Here is a 21392-nt window from a genome sequence, read left to right as displayed (position 1 = left end):
AAGAATACAGGGAAAAGAAATGCAATGGCAAGCAAGCACTTAGGACAGTAAAAGATAAAAGACTTTAATTTGGGTGTCAGTCCTGGCACTCAAAAGGCTGAGGCAGTAGGAGTCCCCTGTTTTAAGAATAGTCAGGACTATAGTGTGACTTCCAGGCCAACAGCTCTCAAAAAACAAATTTTATACTCCTCTTTACCATATGTCAGGGTCATAAAATTAAAAGTTTATGCTGTTGAGTTCTAAAGGCATTTATACAATTTCTCATTGGTCTTTGAAGTCAAAATCCTGGGAGATTCCATTTCTTAGCAGTATAGGTTAATATTAGCTTGTTGACTGAGTTCTGCCTAATGAACTTGTTTAACTTGTCCCTTATTAGGGTTTCTGAGAACAGTCTGGGGAGGGGGAGGGGTTGACCATTATTTTAACATACTGTTTAGCAAGCATCTTTGTTTTTAAAACAAATCTGACTTTGTAATAGTGTCATCCTGTTTGAGCCAATACTTGGCCAAGAACCCTCTGGAAATCTCTCAAATTACTAATATGTTAAAATTCAACTGAAAACTCAAATGATGCAAAGACTCATGACAACACAAACTTTCAGGAAATGATTTATATCACACCGTGGAGTGTGTGTGTGTGTGTGTGTGTGTGTGTGTGTGCGCGCGCGCACGCCCCCATGCATGCATGCTACAGCTCGAATGTGGCAGTCGGGATAGTTACAGAAAGCAGAGCTCTCCTACCATGGCTTGCAGGGATTGTACATGGGCTGTCAGGTTTGTGGCAAGTGCTTTTACTCACTCAGCCATCTTTCTGGTACTGATTAATCGATTTTTAACATTTCTGTTTATCTATAATATCCAACCTAAGGCTGATTTTTGCATGCCATTGTCTTTAGCTAGATTGCTTTCATTAATAAGTTTTAAAGAACTTAACCAAAATACAGTGAAGCAAAAGACACTAATATGTCCATGTTGCCGTTGAGAGGTGTAGTCACCTTCACCTTCCCAGTGTAATGGCATTTTCTGGAAAAACTTAGTGCTGCAATGCCAGTTTCCATCCACTATCTACTTGAGGACCAACCCTTGTGCTAAGTGTGTCTAGGAGCCAATTTCTGGAGAAGACGTTTATTCCTTTGTCTTCTTCAAGAGTAGGGTAGGACCCTGACCAGCGGATCTCCCAGTACAACATTCATAGTTGGCTCCTTGACCTCTGACCTGGTGCACAGCACTTTACAGTTTCTTCCTAACTCCCTCCACCCAGGACTGTGCACAGTTCTCCCTGGGTTGCACACCAGAGGAAGTTTGTTCTACTGTGTTTTTCTTAGATTTTTTTTTCCCTGAAGAGATCCATCATTGAATTCTTAAGCCCTGGGCTGTAATTAGTGAGGGAGTCGCTTCCTCTATTCATTGGGACTTAAAAGCAAGAATGAAATTACCAAATACATGAACTTCACTGTAGGGGTGTCTTGAACTGTGTGTCTTCCTGTGGGGCTGCACAGCCATCATACTTCATGGAAGGTGTTACTTACCATTAAGGTTTTGAACTATTTTTAGTGTTCCGAAATTGAAGCAAAGATGCCTATTGAAACACGACATCCAGAACTTGGTAGATTTGTGATTTTTACTTTGAAGAGGAAGCACAAGTTTCTGACTGGATTTTTGATAGCAGTTTCAAGCAGGAGGCTTAACTGTTTCTCTGCCTTCTGAGTCATGTGCATTTGTGGTCAAACGATATCTCAGGTTTCCCTTAGAAATTGGAGTGGTGGGTTTTTGTTTGCCCCCCTCCCAGTCTTGGGTTTCCCCATAACCTCTGTAGAAATCCAAAATCCTGATCACAAAACAGGTTTTCATGCATTTTAAAAACCCTATTTGTGGAACCTTCAGAGCCTAACAAAATATTGAAGGCATTGTAGCATGGTTCCCCATCTGAAGGGAATGGGCAGTTACTGAACTCCCGGGCTGGGTGGCCTGTGCGCCACTTGTGGGTGCCACAGGGCTGCCCCCCCCCCAGTTTCCATTTTACTTGATTCAGCAGTTGAAGTTCTTGATTTTACCAAATTGAAGGCAGATGTTGGAGTGTTGTTTTACCTGTCTGCTAGCATAAGCAAAAAAAGTTTCAGCTCTCCAGAAAGCCACTGTAGCAAATTGTAGGGTTTTTTTTAGTTATAGATTTTAATTTTTAGACTTCTTCGTTAAAATTGAAATTGAGTCAGATTCATTCAGTATCTGCCATTTCCTTTAAAAGAATAAAATAAAAGGCTGACGTAGAAGCCCGTTTGGACATGCACTCTTTCTTGTGGTACACCGCTCTTGACATCTGAAGAAAGTCAACCTGCTCATTCAGACTCGATGGAGTAAAGTGTGTGTCTCAGGACCATTCCTTCCTCCGTAGACCCTGCTATGTGTTCCTTTTGCCTCACTGTTCTTTATGGAGGAAGCTGCAGACCATCTTGTGCATTTGGAATTAAGGGCACCAGGAGGAAGGAGGGGATGATGGGCAGCCAGGCAGCAATGATAGAGGCACCTTGGGGTATAGCCAGGATTAGTATTGGGGTATCTATAGCTGCCCCCATCTCTTAGGTTCTGCATCATCTTCTTGTTTGATGGGAACTTAGGTTTCCTTAGGCCACATTAGTGCTGCGGAGGCAGGAGCATTGTCATTAGGCAGGTCTCTGCTACCCCACAACCCACTGGATGGCTGAAGAGGACTATCTCTTACCAACTAAAGGCTCACACTTTGCATCATCTTTCTTCCCGCCCTTTTCAGTGAGCTATACCAAAAGCTTTCTTCCCAAGACTGTTGGAAGACTCTTTTCAGCTGGGCGTGCCTACTAAATCCTTTGATTCTGGCATTGATGGTGTTTGCTAGGTCTCAGGCACTGTTCTAGTCTCTTGGGAATCATTCATGAGCATAAGGTTTGTGTTTGGAAAGGGATAGACTTGTGAAATGTTTTCTTGTAGAGTTCGTGTTACATGTTTCGGACCTTGACTGATCACTGGCAACATGGAACAAAACCATGGCCCCAAAGCACTGTGTGCTCAGCATTCTGTGGGGAGACTGAGGCAGTACTTGGTGATGACTAGCAGTGTCAGGGTAGGTGTCCTCCAGAAAGTGTGACTTGACAAACGTTTGTAATTGTAACCCTTTTGCTCTTCCGCCCATTCCTTGGCCCACAGTAGATATGTTTGTCAGCTGTGGGCAGCCTCTTGTCTTTCTGTGCTTGCCTTGCCATTTCCCATGGCCCCGCTCAGGCACCAACTCCATGACATTTGGGGGCTGCGACTCAAATGCAGAGATTCTTCCAGAAGGGAGCCATGTTCTTTCGGGGTCTACAGCTCAGACCTGGGTCATGCAGCCAGACAGGAGAGAGGACTAGCTTAAAGAGAATTGGAATTAGGCAGTGGCAGACCCCACGTTCTGTGCTGCAGGGAAGATGTGCAGATCTGGACCCAGATGTATGCTGCTGTCTTCTGCAGCTTGCCCTGTGAGAGTTAGTTAATGCTAAGCAGAGCGAGGATTCCTTGGCTCCTGTGGACAGGTTGGTATTCCTGATGAGTGAGGGGCAGAAGGTGGGTAGTCAAATTTTTTCTTCCATCTCTGTGCCCGTTTTCTTCAAAATACACATAACTTGTTCTAAAATCTTTTTTTTTCTTTTTGTTTTCCGAGACAGGGTTTCACTGTGTAGCTCTGGCTGTCCTGGAGCTCGCTTTGTAGACCAGGCTGGCCTTGAACTCACAGAGATCCGCCTGCCTCTGCCTCCTGAGTTCTGGGATTAAAGGTGTGCACCACCACTGCCTGGCTTTAAAATCTTAACATAATTTGCAGACATTGCTTTCCAACAATCATCCTTGCCAACAACCCTTCTCCCTTCTTTTAGGTAGCACTGGGTTTGAACCTAGATGGCTTACGTGTTAGGCAGACCACTCCACTCCTTGCCTGTCCACAGCCCCACACTTCTTTGTACCAGCATTATGTAAGAACACATCGCTAAGATGGGTGTGTCCTTTTCAGTGTCTTTGTGCACAGAACCAACTCTCCGTCTCTGACAAAATAGCTGGCTGAAACAAGGAAGGTGTGACAGTAGGCCATGACACCAGTACCATGACCCCACCCATGAAGCAGAAAGCTCGGGCAGCTTGGTCATGGCCATAAGCACCACTACAGCTCCTGGTCAGCTGGCTACACCCCCATGCCCAAAGTTCTCCAGCATCTCAAAGTACTTCTAGTAGGGGCTCAGCTCTTCAAACACACGAGCCAAGATCACTTCATGTCCAAACCATAATGTCCCTACCATTGGAAGCTAAGTTCATAGTTCAGCTTCCTTCCAGCTTTTCTCTCCTACAAACTTAGTTCCAGAGACCATTCTCCTGCGTGATTTCTGCACTTTTCTCCATTACCTTGGTATAAGGCATTGACACATAAGTTTAGAAACTTGGGGTGTCTGCATCTGAGGTACACTGTGTCAGGATCCAGTGCTTCCAGATGGTCCCTCTGAATGGTGTGTGCGGTTTTTAGAACGACGAAGCTAGACATGTCTCTCGTTGGAACTGTGAGCCTATGCCAACTGTCGCAGTTGCTCATGACGTTTGTTCCCAGCCAGATTTTGCATCACTGACGCTAAAGCCTACAAAACTTCCTAGCCTGGTGTAAAGTTGAATATCTACGGCGAGTTCTGATGCATCTCCCCATCTAGTCTTTGCAGGGTGCCAGTCTGTTAACTTCACCCTCTCTGTCTTCAGGGAATGCACCTTGTTGGGTGTGGCCCAATTGCTGATTTGTGCCTAGGATTGACAGTGCTGGTCATCTTCCCATGCTGCCCTCTCAGGACATCATAACATCTCTAGATGTTGTCTAGATGAAACCATTGGGCACTAAATGCCATGAGTGGAGCCTTGGGGCCCCTGCCCGGTCAAATATCTGAACTTTATTGAAATCATTAGTTCTATTTTCTGTCAAGATGAGCTCTGTTTAGGAATTGTTACACTACCTCTCTCATCTCTCACCTTCATCATGCCTCCTCAGGAACTCAACAAGCTTGGTACCTGCTGTTGGGAGGTATCCACCGGAGAAAACCACTTAGACGTGGCTTCAAATCAATAGAAAGTCTTTATTAGCTGACTGGGATTCCAGTGCAGTCCTGAGCCTTTCCCAGTGAGCCTTTAAGCAGAGTGTGTGTGGGGGGCGGAGGTAGAAGGAGGGGGGAAATAGAGAAAAAACAGTCTGGGTGGATACATAGATACACCTCAGCAACAACAGTTAGCCAGAAGAATAATTGCAGAAGCCTAAAAGCAAGGTTAGCACATTTAGGGACTTTCCTAGAACTATGGGCTTTGATGGATTAGGTCTTTGTTCTCGTGTTGGCAGATGTTGCTGCCCATGTGTTGGGTTTTGAGGCCCGAATGGTAGTTTCATCAGGGTGTCTTGTGCTAAGATCTGGGGTCCATTAAGATCTGGGGGTCTGTTACATTCCCCACTGGTTCTGTGGGCATGAATCAAATTGTGGAGTCATCTGAGGGCAGGAGCTTATTTCATTTTCTTAGCCCTAGTGGCTTAGCAGAATTTAGTCTCTGTTTTAAGTAGCTAAGTAGGCAGTTGAGCAAGCAGTGTCCTATAGTGAGTGCTAGGAGCAAAAGGATTAATGGCCAAGGCATGGCCTAAAGAAGGGTGACCAGGAGAGCAAAGTGTGTTAGTAGTTGTTAGAGTCTTAATGTCTTTTTTTTTTCCCTGAAGGTTATTTCTGACCCTGGCTAAACTTTCTCTAATTACCCCTGACTGGTGGGTGTAGAAGCAACAAGTCTTACCCAGTGCCATAGAGAGACCTCCTTGTCTCATAAAGAGACATGAGCACTGAGTTCCTTAAGGTTTTTATAACTCATAACTAGGTCTGAGGTTCCCATTGCAGCGGAGCCCCCAGTGCCTGTCCCCACCAGTAGGGGAATGAAAATGAGAATGGCTTGCCATGCATGGGAAAGCCCAGAATCTAGATTTAGGTGGACCCTGCCGTCTTCTATTCTAGATGAACACCTGTGGTATAAAATGCATGAGGACAAGGGGTAGGGTCTCCTATGTAAACAATTTGGAACATGCACACTTGGTTAAGCTATTAGCGTAAGCAAGCCAGGTAGACTCTGGAGCCTGGAAATAGACTCCGTTGCCATTCCTGGAATTAGACTGCTGTGTATGGCTGCAGGATTCTGTATAGGGGAAATGATCTAGGGAGTATTATTGGGAACATTAAACAGGCACCCTTCCGCTGGAAGTACCCAAAGGTGGACTATTAAGGTTGGGAGTGGCCAGTCTATCCACTGTGACTCCACCCACCTTCCAGGTAACAATTCACAACCAGATGCAGGCCAGGACTGCTGATTACTCCAGATCCCCAAGTCTCCGTATTATGTTGACTCTAGTTTCCAGGTTGGAATTTTCTTGACCCATAAGGTCCCAAGGCTGGAACTTGGGGGCAGACTGAGACACAGGCAAGGGCACAGCCTCTGGAACATTCTAGTTCGAATACTAGTGAGTAGTCTTTGGGGTCTTTTGCAGGTTCTGTAAGGACATGAGAAGGGAATGGCTAGTCATTTTTGCCTCATGAATTTCGCAGTAGAGTGTGCATCTGGCCCTTGAGAGGGCAGAAGGTAAGAGACTGGCTCCATTTTTGCCTGTCTCAAGAATATAGTTTATGTGTCTTGAGCTTTGGTGGCCTCTAGCCACAATGCAGTTTTTCAGTCAACATTTAGGACCTTTGTCAGATTTAGGACATCTTTGGCCAGTCAAGGCCCGACCATGATCAGACCACAGAGAAGGGAACCCCAGACTTATTGTAATATTTGGTCCTGAGTAACTCAGCAGGTTTAGCTTCCCCCAGATGGGTGAGTTTGGTATCCATCTTTCTTCTGATAACCACAGGGAGTATGGGTCTTTCATCTGGCAAGAACCACCACCCATTTGCCTTCTGTTGGGCATGTTCCCTTTTGTCCACATGGTTTCTTTGTGCATAGGTTTGACTCAAGCAATTTAGGCTCAACCGGAGTGTCAAAAGGTAAGTTCGGGAGGAGGGTTTATTAGGCTTAGACTTCCGCATTGCTGTTCATCACTGAAGGAAGTCAGGACAGGAACTCAAACAAGGTAGGATCCTGGAGGCAGGAGCTGATGCAGAGGCCATGGAGGAGAGCCGCTTACTGACTTGTTTTCCATGGCTTGTTCAACCCACCTTCTTATAGAACCCTGGACCATCAGCCCAGGGATGGCACCACCCCCCATGAACTGGGTTCTGCCTCAGTGCTCACTAAATGAGAAAAACCTTACAGCTCGATCTCAAGGAGGTATTTTCTCAGCTGAGGCTCCTTTGATGACTCTAGCTTGTGTCAACATACAAAACCACCCAGTACACAGGGTAACCAGGATCTGCAGAGGCCCCTGTGATTCTAGGGCTGCCTTCTGGATGGCCAATTCTACTGCCCGATTCCCTTAGGCCTCTGGGATGCCCTTTGTGGTAGACAGTGGCTACCTCTCTTGGCACTCATATGGCCTCTAGTGAGGCCAGGATTTTGTTCTGATTTTGATTTCCTTTTTGGTTGAGGTGAGGAGCCCTGTCTCTCTCTGTAGCAGCACCCAAGGACATGAGCTATACTCTGTATATACAGTGATGGCATTGTCTATCCCAACAAAGTCACTGGGTTAAATGCCAGAAGCTCAGTCGACTGAGGGAGTGGGCCAACTCCATCTTGCCCACCTGGCCCCAGCATAACGGATTTCATCTTGAATAAAGCTTCTCTTGTCAGTGTTCGGTACCTCTTCTGCTGCTTGTAGCGGGAAAGTTGTTAGGTCAGGTCTGGTGGGTTGGATGACATCAGCCATTTTCAGGTGGCTAGGATCAGGAAGTATGGACAGAGTCTGGAGGCTCTCAGCCTGCTAGCCCCAGAGCAGATAGGAGTGAAGTGGGGGAGGGGGTGGAGCAGCTGAGGCCACAGGGAAACCAGCAGGTGGGACCAGGGCCCTGCCTGAGGTGGGAACCAAAGCTGCTGGAGTCCGACCTTCACCAAGGCTCTTTCCACATTGCCAACTCCCGCCTGAATGAGCTGGGTTATGCGTTCCTACTGGATGGAGAGGCCAGGGCATCCCCCTTCACCAGGCCAGTGCCGGGGGACCCTGTCTGCATCCACGGTCACGTTACAGAATCATGCCCTGCTGTGCCTTGCATCCTGTTGGTGAAGTCTGATGATCCTAACATGGCTGCTGTTTTGGAAAGGCTCTTTGGGTATTGTCTAGCAGTAGGCTGGCTAGGCTGATGACTGAAGTTTTACAGAACTGGATGCAGAACTGGCCTAGAAGTGCTTAGAAGTGCTTTATTTGGGCATTGTACATCCACCTTTCTGGGGTCTCCCTCAGAGGAGCCACTACAGAGTGTGGGGTAGTTAGGAACAGTTCCTGGCCCAAAGCCAGCTAATCAGCTTCTTTTACTAGCACAGCTGTGGCAGCAGCTGCCCGAAAACAAGCCAGAAACAGGATCTAGTCTAGGACAGATAGGCTGCTGGCCTCTTCCAGGATCCCAGTGCCTGGGCCGGGACCCTGTGTAGGATGGGGCATCCTTCTTCCCTTTCCCTTTCCTGCTGTCTCTGGCTTCCCCCTCTGGGATCAGTTATCTCATTGCTCCCCCCCCCCCCCCAGTCAGATTTGAGCAACCTCCATTAGGGCCTACTTACATTATCAAACCCTTCTCACTTCTGAAGTTTATTTTCTAGTATCTGGAGCCAACAGTGTAACAGAAGCAATATTTTCTAGCATCTATCTTTAATTCTTTTTTAAAAGGGCCTGGCCCCTCTCCCCCCCAAAAAAATTGTCTCAAGTCTCCTTACCTTGATCAGTGTTGGAGGCCCAGTCGGTTTGGGCAGGAGGGAAATGTCTACCCAGGCAGCACTGTTCAGGAGTGGTGAACTCCGCCCCCCGCGCCCCCCCCCCCCCACTGCCAGGCCTGGCTTTTCTATACTTTTCAGAGGATAGTGGGTTCCGAGTTTTTCAGTTATCTAGATCACTGGTTGAAAAGGAGACATAAATTTATGAAAGAGAAAGGAGTTGAGCTTCCTCTTCTCTTCTGACCTTGAGCAGGACAGCTGCCTACTCCTTCCCCAGCCCAGCCAGCTGCCCAGAGCAGGCAGGAGAGGGAGCAGGGAGGAGCTCTTGCTAGGGAACTATTTCCTCCCTTTGCATGCTCCTCTTAGATGGCAGAGGTTAGGGGTTGATAGACTGGGTCCCTCCCCACATCCACACAAGAACTAGAGCCAGGACCTCAGGACTCTGAGTGAGGTTGAGAGAATATGTGGAGGTTTGGGATTTCTCTGGGGTAACCTGGTCTAACCAAAATGATTCAGGTCACCATCAAGAGGCCACAGGTCATTATTATTATTATTATTATTATTAGTAGTAGTAGTAGTAGTAGTAGTAGTAGTATTGGTTTTTGAAGGCGGGGTTTCTCTGTAGCTTTGGAGCCTATCCTGAAACTAGCTCTTGTAGACCAGGCTGGCCTCAGACTCACAGAGATCCTCCTGCCTCTGCCTCCCGAGTGCTGGGACTAAAGATGTGCGCCACTGCCTGGCTCCGGGACGCAGGTCTTAAACTGGGGGCTGGGTGTTGTCTTCCCCCGTTATCTTTATAGCCACTGGTCAGTACAGGGAAATTGGTCTGGGTCTGGGTGGTAGGGATTTCATAGCCACTGTGTTCTAGGTGGCCTGAACCATCACTGGGCTACCCGACTCCAAAAGAAGGACAGTCCATTTCACAGAAGGTCCAGAGACTTGTGGGAGAAACACATCGTATCTGTTCTCGTCTGCAAACTTCCCCTTGGGCTGTGGCAGCCATCAGCCGCTATTATTGCTTGGAGCTGCCCCTGGTATCCTCATAGCAACAACAGCAACTGCCTCTGAAAAAATGGTGTCTCTCTCTGGTGGACGGCCTGACATCTGGCATGGCCCATAAGCCTTTGAGAATTTGATAGACATCATGGGAGCAAATGGAGGCTGTGGTCCCATAATGACTCCCCTTTCAATTTTAGATTTGTTTCTCCAACCGATAAAGTTGATAGAAACACCTACATCCACCCAGAGATACTGTGAAGACAGTCTTGGTGGTCACCACATATTTATACACCTGAACAGACCAGGGGCATCTGCTGAGGGCTCACATAGGGTTGGATCGGCAGCCACTTCTGGCCTCTCCCGTGTGTCCTAAACAGAAGACGCCTTAACGAGACTCATCTCCAGAGGTGACAGATGAGGCAGCTTTCATTTTTTTCCTTTTGGGATGAAGCCATTGGATTCCTTTGAGGCCATAGTCAGCGATTGTCAAAGGGGGTCCTCAGGCCCTGGAATGTCGCAGCTTGCACACCACTTAGGATTTTCCTGACCACTGCACTTTTCCCCAACTCTGAGGCAGCTCCACGACCCCTTGTGTCTCGAGGTCTGGTTTCTGGGGATTTCACCGGGGCCTCTAGAATTATGAGGTAGGCATCCACTAGAGAAGTTCATTCAGACGTGGTTCAAGTCAGTAGACGTCTTTATTAGCTATCCAGTAAGTACAATAGGTGTTTGGGACGCCAGTGCTTTTAAGTACAAAAACATATCCAGGTAACATTCCTCATCTAGCAAGAGCAGTTGGCCAGAAACAAAACTACAGAAGCCAAAAGCATTTAGGGACTTTCCAGGGAGAATGGGTTTTTTTTTTCTTGTTTTGGCTGGTGTTGCTGCCTATGTACTGGTTTTAAAGGCCTGAATGGTATTTCTTTCCATCATGGTGGCTTCCATTATGGAAAAGTACGGGGGTCTGTAACACTGCTCCAGCTGCTTGTGCTGATTCAGCCTCCCTAGAGAGTTCTGTTAGTATGTCCCAGTTTTTTTTTCCATCACAGTGACTACGACCTTAACTGTAACTTTGACACCTCCAAATAAATACAAACCCAGCCTGGGAAGTGTCTTTGTTCAGTTTATGACTTCTTTTTCAAGACCTAAGCAATCCTCAACATGTTAGACAAGAGTCCAAGGCCAGCCTGGTCTGCCTTTAGAAGTCAAGAACATGGAAGCAGTCCCAAGAGTGGGGTTTCCAAGCATGGCTGCCCAGTAGCACCATTCTAGCCCCACCCTTGGCTTGGGGGAGTACTGAGTATGATCACTTCAAAGCATTCCAGTGGCTTGATGCCATTCTGAGATGAGATACTGGGAAGCAGCCACGTGCCCACTTTGGTGCTGGATGCCAGTGTTGAAAGGTGCTTGACAAGTTTTCTGAGCATGTGACCTCGGTGGATACCTGATCAGCGTGGGCAAAGCATATCCACACAGCTGTGAGAATGGAGAGCAGTCACAGGCCTGGGTATTGATGGGAAGTGGTGGGCTTTGTGGTGCTGTTGCCATGGTACATGGCAGAAAACAGGAACCAGGATGCTTCTAATGGGCATCAGGGAAAGAGTCCTTGATACTCTCCCTTCCTTCTAGACCATATTAATAAGAGTCTTGTGAGTCCTCTTTTAAGTTATTAAGTTAGATGTTTATTGACTTGGTTCAGAGTGATATCTGTGGAGAATTTTTTTAGAAACTTCCAAGATCTAAAAAAAAATCTATTAATGTCACATTTAAAACACCCAAAGGGACTGCTAGATACCTTAGCAGATAAAGGGGCTTGCTGCCAAGCCGGACAGCCTGGGATCTAGACCCAGGGCCCACTTGGAAAGGCAGAAGCGACTCCTACAGATTTTATTGTACACACCCATGCCTTCTATGTAGCAAATGCAAACATGCACACATGTATGTTTGTTCCCTCCCTCCTGAGATTCAAAAGACAGCAACAAAGAAAATCCATTTTTTTTTCTAAGAATGTGAGTAGGCTAAAGTTCAAGTGAACAGAATGCCCCAGGTTTCTCACATGGTAATACATGAGCCCTTCAATAATAAGCTTCCGAGTGCTCTAAGGACCTCTGAACTTCCTCAGAAGAATGAGTATTTTAATTGAAAGCAAAAGCACCATGGAAATACACATGAACGTGCAGCCTGCCCTAGTTAGCTTTACGTATCATCAACTTGTTACACCTTAGAGTCAACTGAAAAACTGAGAGCTTGCCCATACCAGCTTGGCCAGTGGGCGTGCCTGCAGGGGGCTGTCTGAATTGTTAACTGATAAAACAGGATCCAGTCCACTGTAGGTGGCACGGGTTGTCTTGGGTTGTAGAAGAAACCTAGATAAGCGTAGACCCATGAGTGAGCCAGCAAGTGGTGTTTCACTTTGGGTTCTCCCAAGTTCCTATTCTGACTCACTTCAGTGTAGCCTGTGCACTGCAATAAACCCTTTGCTCCCCTGAGTTGCTTTGGTTCAGTGTTGTTATCACAGCAACAGAAAGAAACGAAATCGGCAGCTCGAAATTGTGGAGTCAGGCTTTCTGGAAATTTCTGGCACCTGACCAAAAGGGCCCTGGGCTCCAAAGGTTTTGTCACCATGTTTAAAATGCACAGATAAAACACACTTGAAGATGTAGGAGGCTCGGATTGGTGTTTAAACTCGGAAGAGGTGGCAGGACATGCGCAAAAGTCACATGACAACTTTCTGGACTTGGTTCTTTCCTTCCACTGTGTGGGTTCCAAGGATCAAACTCAGGTCATCAGACTTGGTGGCAACCACTCTTACCAAGAGAGTCGTCTCACTGGCCCTTAGATGTTCTTTTAAGTATTCAAGAAACTATCTTCCCAAACAAAATGATCCTGAAAGTTATTTTTAATTGTAGACTTAATTGGAAGACAATGGAATTGCTGGTTGGCAGCAAATATTTTGAGACAAATACTCTTCTTTATTAGGCCATTATTGGTTCTTAGACAGATTCGGGCACCAGACTCACCAGTCTGGTTTTTATTACTTAGCCATGCCTGAACTGCATCTCTGAGCCACTGAGTCAGTTCTGTGTAATACCCTGCACTTGCCTGCAGCCTCCGAAGAGCTGAGCCAGGTGTAGGCGGCTATTTTGGTTTGTCCCTTTTGCGGGCTTCGTTGTACACATTAGATTGTCTCAGGGTAGAAGATGTGTTTGGCCATGGCTAACCCCAAGTTAGCGACGAGTGTGGGTGCTTTCCTAGATTCTGTGCAGACAGGAGGAGACACGCAACACTGCATGGATGCTTTCATTGCCTGTGACGCTGACAGTTTCCAAGTTCTGTGGCTGTCTTACTGCCTACCTTGGGTGACACAGCACTTGAGTAACTTTTAAAGGTGGGCTGTACAAAGGATTTAGTAATGCTTTACATTCGTGGAATGATATGGGGCACAATCCATGGTTGTTTGCTCTACACTCTAATCACAATTGAAATGGATTTTCAAACTACAGATCCCTAACCAGGCTGGTGGTGTCCTAGCACTCAAGAGGCAGAGGCAGTAAGATCCCTACAAATTTGAGGTCTACTTAGCAAGGCCCTGTCTCAAAACCACCCAAACAAAACCAGAAACCAGAACCAAAAAGAACCTTACAGATTTATATCTGGGGAGAGAAAGTGAACTAATACATAGTCCAGCTTCTGTACAAAACGAAAGCACTTGTCTGCCTTCGTTGGGAGACATTCCTCTTTCTGTTCCAGAGTTGCAGAGTCATTCATTCATGATTGTACAAAGGCAGTTTGCCTGCAAATCAGCTGTTTTTGTCTTCTCTTGTGTCTGTCTGGTGAGGATTAATCTGTGAATGGGAAGCAGCCCATCTGCCTGCAGTGGATGAGGTACAGGCAGACTTTGGTTTTGGATGAGTTATCCCAGGAGTTGGTGCCGATGTTGGTGATGATAATGACAGTGTCACTGCCTTTGTGAGGATCAGTATTGTGGAAATGTGTGGAGGCTGCAATCCTGTCCCCGGGTGTTGGCTCCATGAGAGCATCGCCAGCTCCATGCCCCACAGCAGATGACGTGAAGCGTGTATTTGGGGGCAGTGGAGGGGAAACATAGAAAGGGCAGAGGAATTTGAGGAGAGGGATTTTTTTTCTGTGTTTGAGGTGATCTGGTTAGTGTGAATATATGGATGATATATGACCCAAGCCATATGCAGATAACATAAAGACCCTGAAGTATGAAGCTCTAAATTTTGTGTTAGTTAGCTTATTATATAAATGAAATTTAAAAATGGAGAGAACTTTGACCTGGAGTAGTTACTGCAGTTTTTATGCCATTTAGATCATGGATTTGAAACACTTAAGCCAGATTTAAACATATGTTAGGGCATGTTCAGAAGAAAAGGGTCATGCCACCCTCAGTATGTCTTTAAATTCCATTATTTAATAGGTACATGTGTGAGCACATGTAACATGCATGTGGAGGTCAGAGAAAAGTTTTCAGGAATCATTTCTCTCCTTCTATCATGTGTATCTTGGGGCATCAAACTCATGTCATGAAGCTTGGTGCCACTGAGCCACCTCCGTGCCCTGCCCCAAATCCCTTGTACTGTTGCTGAGACTCCAGTCTGTGATGGAGATGGAACACCATCTATGCGAGATGCAATTTGCTTTAAAATAATAATATATAATAATATATAATAATGTGAGATGCTTCCCTGGGAGCTGGAAAGCAGCAGGGCTTTGGACCCCAGGACTTGGCCTTAGCAGCTTTTTTACAAGAGTTCCCTTTGTGCGAGAGCAGAAAGCCGAGGGAGATGGTTTGACTGGAGCTGAGAGCTGGGCTGGATTTGTTGGAGTGAGGAAGCATACCTCAAGGTCAGCTGACCCCAAACCAGTGGTGGGCAATCTGGCAAGTGTTCACAAGGCCTGTCATGGAACTGTTATCAAACATGGCAGGTCACAACCTGGATCCCAAGTCAGGTTCAGCCACCCATTCTCAAGAAGCCAATAAAAGAGACAAATTAATAATAGTAGAAAGTGGAAAAAGATATTCAGCGTGGCCACATTGGGTAGATGCCTCTTGGGCATCATTACCTCATGCAAGAGGCTTTTGTGGGTTTTCCATCTCTGGCAGAATACATGGGAACGTGGACCAAAGGAGTCAGGCTTATTTTGGCTCATGGTTTCAGTTCATGTTCTCTCTGCTCTGTGGCTTCTTGGCCTGGAATGAGGCAGAGCATCCTGGCAGGGATCATGTGGTCAGGAAGCGGAGAGAGAACGGGGTGGGGAAGCTGAGACAAGATACACCCATCAACAGCCATTTTCTGCAGCTTTGCCTACCTCCTTCTCCAGCACCCTTCTCCGCCCAGCAGCCTGTTAAACTGAATCCATCAGTGGTTAGATGAGGCCAGAACCCTCATGACCCAGCCATTCCTGAGGCCTCATGTCTGAATCCTACTGCACCAGGGACCAAGCCTTTGACACAACCTTTAGGAAACGGGTCAGACCATAACTGGGCACAGCTGACTAGAATGTTTGTTGTTCAGGACCCTGGGCCCTGGCATTCTTTAATGAGAAAACTATTTATTGATTGTTGCAGGACAGAAAAGTCAAAAGAGGTTGAAAGGGGGGCTCAGCTCCTTTCTGGCTGAGGACCCTGGGCCCCACCCAGGAGGAAGCATATCCAAGCCCTTACCTCTCCGCCCCTTCCTGGGCTCCACTGGCAGCACCACGGACAGCTCCCACCAATCTAGTGCAGTAACACCTTTCCTTGATCCAAGGTAGCCTCACACTGTGGCCTCTAGAGGAGTCCGCTTTTCCAGCCAGAGTTCTTACCTGACCCCTCAAAACTCACAGGGATATCAGGTCAAAGTGTCATGTGAACTCTGATTGCAGTGCCATGAGCCACAAACAGAATTCTAGAGGTAAGGTAAATAGAATAAAACATAGAGTAGGAATTCTTGATTGGAATGTTCCATTTGTACATGTGTGCACATGTGTGTGAGTGCACGCTCAACGAGGTGTAGTGAAAATTTTATTAATCCTTTTTCTGACTCCTTAGTTGTAAACAGGAAGATTTCAGAGATACCTGGAAGTATTTTTAGGTGCGGCATAAAGTCTTGTGAAACCCGTAATTAAGGTTGGGCACAGGCAAGGAGAGCATTCTTACTTTCAACTGCGGTACAGATCATCCCTTTCACTCCAGTGGGTGTGTCACACCTGGTAACTTTTGGGTCCCAAAATCCTAACCCACAAGAGATTTTACATAAGAAGTTGTGCTGGTTAGTTTTATGTCAACTTGACACAAGCTATACTCAGTTGGAAAGAGGAAATAGTTGAGAAAATGCACCCTCCAGATAGGTCTGTGGGTAAGCCCATGATGTTTATTTTTTATTATTGGTAAGTGCCCAGATTTTTTTTTAATTATTGGGAGTACCCAGATCACTGTGGGCAGTGTCACCTCTGGGCAGGCGGTCTAGGTGCTATAAGAAAACAGGCTGAGCAAGCCCTGAGGAGCAAGCTGGTGAGCAGCATCCCTTCATGGCCTCCACCTCAGCTCCTCTCCACAGATTCCTCCTTGAGTTCCTGCCCTTATTTCCCTGGATGAAAGAGTAAATAAACCCCTTCCTCCCAAAGATGGTTTTGATCACAGTGCTTTATCACGGCCGTAGAAATCCTGAGGCAGAGGATGACTGCTCCCTGTGATCAAACTGTGGAGAGTGGGGTTCAGAAGGAAGGAGACCAGCTGTGAGGTGTTCAGGACTCAGCATTCCATAGTTAGGGTGGCTCTGAGCACTAGAATGGGGATTCTGTTTCACCTTGGTTAGCTTCTGCTGACTCATGGCTGCTCATGGCTGTAGGTCTTCCCAACCACAGTTCCAACTGCTCTGCAGGACTCATCAACCCCTTAGCTCAGAGCCCTGAAAAACAAACTTTTGCCTACTTCTCCTGTGTTCCTGTATCCCGGGTGGCACCACTGCCTCACACGCCTGCACATAGCCCCATCCTTGTTCTCCGTATTGCCACCTGGTCATTGGTTGTTGCCATCCCAGTACTACCTGTTATCCGGTCTCTTTTTACTTCATTCTCAGTACTACCTCCTACCTAAAGTTCATCATAAAGGACTGGACATAAGTGTTCTCTCTCTCTTCTCTCTCCTCTCTTCTCCTCTCTCTTCTCTCTCTTCTCTCTTTTCTCTCTCTCTTCTCTCTCTTCTCTCTTTTCTCTCTCTCTTCTCTCTCCTCTCTTTTCCTCTCTCTCTCTCTCTCTCTCTCTCTCTCTCTCTCTCTCTGTGTGTGTGTGTGTGTGTGTGTGTATGTGTGTGTAGTGTGTATTTGAGACAGGATCTCACTATGTAGCCATGATTGTCCTAGAACTTTCTTTGTAGACCAGGCTGGCCTCAAACTCAGAGATCCACCTGCCTCTGCCTCCCAAGTGCTGGGATTAAAGGCATGTGCCACCACCGCCCGGCCACAAGCTGTGTCTCTTACACATTCAATTTTCCATCTGTAAAGTAGAGTTGGTGATCAGTATTTTGTGGATTATAGTTACAAATAAAAATGGAAGCTAAGTGTGCTAGTGCACACTTTTAACCTCAGCAGTCAGGAGGCAGAGGCAGGAGGAGAACAGCAAATTTGAAGCCAGCTTGTCTAAAGAGATAGTTCTAGGTCAGCCATACAGTTAGATTCCACCCCAAAACACAAAGCGAGCAGAAATATATTCAGGGAACATGGGCACCAAAAGCCTTGTTAATCAGTGAGATGGGTGGGGAGCAATGTTTAAAGTGTGTGAAAGGAACAGAGAGTTTCATGTGTGCAAGTACACATGTGTGTTCATGTGTTTGGAGGCCAGAGGACAAGCTCAGCTGTTATTCCTTAGGTTTTGTCCTCTTGTTTGTTTTTAAAGACAACGTCTGTCATTGGTATGGAATTCACCAAAGAGTCTAGGCTGCTTGGTTCCAGGGATCCTCCTGTCTCTACTTCTACAGTGCTGGCTTTACAAGTGTGTGTCAACTTGCTTCCCTTTAAAAAGTGGGTCTGGGGCCCAAGCTCAGGTCCTCGTTCTTGCAAGGAAGGCACTTTGCTGGCTGAGCCATCTTCCTCAACCTTTAAATGGGATTTCCGAAGAGGAAATAAAAAGATCAGTAAGTACATTAAAAGGTGTTTGACCTCCTTGTAATCCAGCAATGCGAAGTAAAAGAATGCTACTCATGCCTGTCATGGAGCACAGGCTACAGGCAAGTGTGTCAGGCAGGAGTGCATGTATTCCTGGTGTATGTGTGAGTGGCTCCTCTTTAATAAACACTGAGGCTGTGTAAACACCTGTCATCCGACACAACAGCTAGGAGTATGTTTGAAACGGTTCAGTCCTAGAAAGTGCCTGGTCGTGAGTATGTAATACTATTCCTTTTTCTCATTCAGAAAGCTTTGAAGGTTTCCATTCACCTGGCTGGTAGAGTTTCAGTTCCTCCGTCTGGAATGCCAGGTTAGATAAGGTCTTAGCTCTCAGACATTAGCCTCTCGTACAGCACGTTCTTCAGCGGACTCGATATCCAGCCTTTCAGTGCCAGTTCATGTCTGTGTGTCTCCACTCCCATGCCACGGACTGTGTAGTTTTGTTAGCCTTAGTCTGCTTGCTCCGTTACTCTGTGACTTTACATATGACTCCCCTTTCAGGTCCTATTAAAATGTTGCCTCATTCTTCATCCGTCCTCCACCGTCCACCCATTGATGCCCAGCCCTTTTATCCACCTAGTCACCCGTCTATGTACTTCTGTCATCATGCATCCATTCACTGGATGATCTTCCCAGTCATCCAGCTTGTCCATCCATCCATCCACTCATCCCATCACCCACCATTCCAGTCAGCCATTCAGTTGTGTAGCCACTCGGACATTAATCCATGTACCCCCAATCCCATCCATCCACCCATGTACTCAACACCCTTTCATTCACCTGTCTAGTTATCCATCTACCCACTATCCATCTGCCCTTCTATCCATCCACCTATGCACGCATCCATCCATCCACCCATCAGCCATGTACCCACTATCCACCGCTTTGCCCTACACCCATCTATTGGCAAAGGGCAAAGAGATGGATAAGTGGGTAGATTGTATCTTCAGTCTACAAGTCATATATAACTTACCTTAATTTTCTCTAGCATGAGTCATCGTCCCTTCTGCAAGATCTCTTGCTTCATATCTGTAACATGAATTTTAGTCACATTAGCATTTATCTTCTTGGACTATTTATTTTTAAGACCTTATACTTTAGAAGCTCATTAAATATTGGTTGAAGGCATGAATTTGTCTCAGGTTGTCTTTCCGCAACACTGAGATCAATGTTAAGATGGTGTCTCCGTCCTCATCACTTGACTCTGAATTCTTAGTATCTTTAACTCATTGTTGCACGTTCTTCTTATGGATACCAGTCTCTCATATTTGTCATGAGAAGGAAAGGAAGGAGAGAGGGAGGGAGGGGGAGAGGGAGGGAGGGGGAGAGGGAGGGAGGGGGAGAGGGAGGGAGGAGGAGAGGGAGGGAGGAAAGGGGGTTAGGTAGGTATCAGATCTGTCTTTGGTCAGTCTGCTCTCATATTGACTGGGAATCCAGACTATGCACCAGGTGATCTTGCCTCTCTAGGGATTTTGCTTTTAGTCAGGGAGGGAAGGCAGTGCCATGAAAAATTAGCAACCTGACAGAGAAGAGTGAGGTGTGGGCCAAATGAATAATGTTGCCATCATGACCTGAGATGGCCCATAATGAAGCAACTTGTTTTATGCTTGGCTGTGTGAGACTAGTTTTGAGAGATTCGTTCTTTTGCAAGAGGATCTAGGTCAGAATTATCATTTTATGTCAGCTTGGGTTTCTGTAAATCTTTCTTTCGTGGCTCAGTGGATGTTTAACAACATCGCTATTAAGTGTAAGTCATGTACAGGTGTAGATTTGAAAATATCTTCTGATACTACAGTTTTACATGGTGTGAGCCTCAAATAGCTCTCTGACCTAACACCGAATGGGATTTTCTTCGCACTCTTTCAGACAGGTGTCTGTGAATTCTTCGACCTGCTAGCCTCCCTGGCAGCCCTTGCAGTGCTTTCTTGGAATACGGTTTCCCTCTGATAGCAGCTGGGTGTATGTCTCCACCCATCTGGCTCAGGTTACTTTACTTACTGGGTTTTTCCCTATCCAGGCAGGCTGCTGGAAGACTCTTGAAGATGGCAGGGGTCTTTGTGCAGGCTCCCCTCTTTATAGGACAGAGGTCCTTTCTCTACCTTCTGCCTTCAAACACTTCTGGTGATGGGAAGCATACTATTTCTCGGCCATGATGAACTTTATATGGAGGCCGGATGTCTTGGGTTGTCTGAACATAGGTGAGTCCATCTTGGTACATATGAACTTGGTAGGTGAGCTGGACTCTCTGCAGATATAGGACCCACGTAGGATTTCAGAAAACTCAGGCTCCCTCAGTAGGCTCAGGATCTGCTCATAGATCCCAGTCTTTTGCAATGGGAAGTTTGTCAAACCGTCTAGTGAACCATGACGTCACTGGAGCACTGGCCTCAGGATTAAGAACCTCGTAGGTGGCCTGTGTTACTTAGCATTTGGGGTGGTGAATAATAGAATTCAGTTCTGGCATTTGTGTGAAAGGGGGTAGGAAGTAAGAGTGTAAGGTACAGGACAAACATGGGGAAGGCATATGTAAATTAAAGGGGGTCCAGTTCTCTCTGCTGGAACAAGCCGCTGTGAGATCCAGGTGTGACATGGCTTTTCTGGTACCCACACAGTCAGCACCTCAAATTGGACCAGGTGGAACCTCCCAACCCTTCCCCCTTAGTTTTGTCCTGGTCAAAGGACAAAGGAGAGGGATGTCTATAGGGGGGGCAGCACTTTCACGATGGGGTAGAGCCCAACAGATGTGGCTGTCACCTGGACGGCCAAGAAAGCAGCAGAGATCACAGGCTTGAACAAGTCCTACAGTGTCTGTGTTCAGTGGTCCAACACTGCTCACCAAAGAAGAAACATTTGACTACTTCCCTACATTTTTTTTTTTTTGCTCCCTGCCTCATGCTCTGGCATGCATGTTTTGTTGGCCAGGGAGGTAAATGTGAGTTAGTAATGGAAGCAGAGCCCACACCTCAAAGTATCTAGTTATATTCCTTCCCCAATTTCTCCATCTGCCCACCTTGCTGCTGTACCCTTTGAGTATATATCCCTTTCTTTCGGGACCCTTCCCCAGGTATTTGTTCACCAGTTTGATGGGACAATTGGATCTTTATGTGGGGTAGGGTAGGGTGGCACCTTAGATTCTAGAGTTCATTTGCCTGGTCTTGGCTTTCTACGGAACATGAACATACGCAGTAACAGGTACTCTTTCTGCCAGCAATGTTTTTGAAAGGCCACACGTGTTAAGACAACTAGGCTTAAAAGCTTTGGAGAAGTGATGGCTTCACAGCTACCACAAGGGAAGGTATGGGCTGGTGGGCTGGATAATTGACACCCATGGTAGACTATGCATGGAGTAGTTGGAAAGACCTTAGAGGCAGGC

At 46.6% G+C, this 21392-nt stretch overlaps 1 protein-coding gene across 1 annotated transcript in view; it reads left to right on the top strand.

Annotated features, from left to right (window-relative positions):
- The window catches only part of Xkr6 (XK related 6), a 215748-nt gene that overhangs the window by 65518 nt on the left and 128838 nt on the right, over positions 1-21392 (top strand). The window lies entirely within an intron of this gene.

This window comes from Arvicola amphibius, chromosome 13 (genome assembly GCF_903992535.2).
Source record: "Arvicola amphibius chromosome 13, mArvAmp1.2, whole genome shotgun sequence".
Taxonomy (NCBI): Eukaryota; Metazoa; Chordata; class Mammalia; order Rodentia; family Cricetidae; genus Arvicola; species Arvicola amphibius.
The sequence above is the reverse complement of the archived record's forward strand: the minus strand, read 5'-3'. Positions and strand labels throughout refer to the sequence as shown.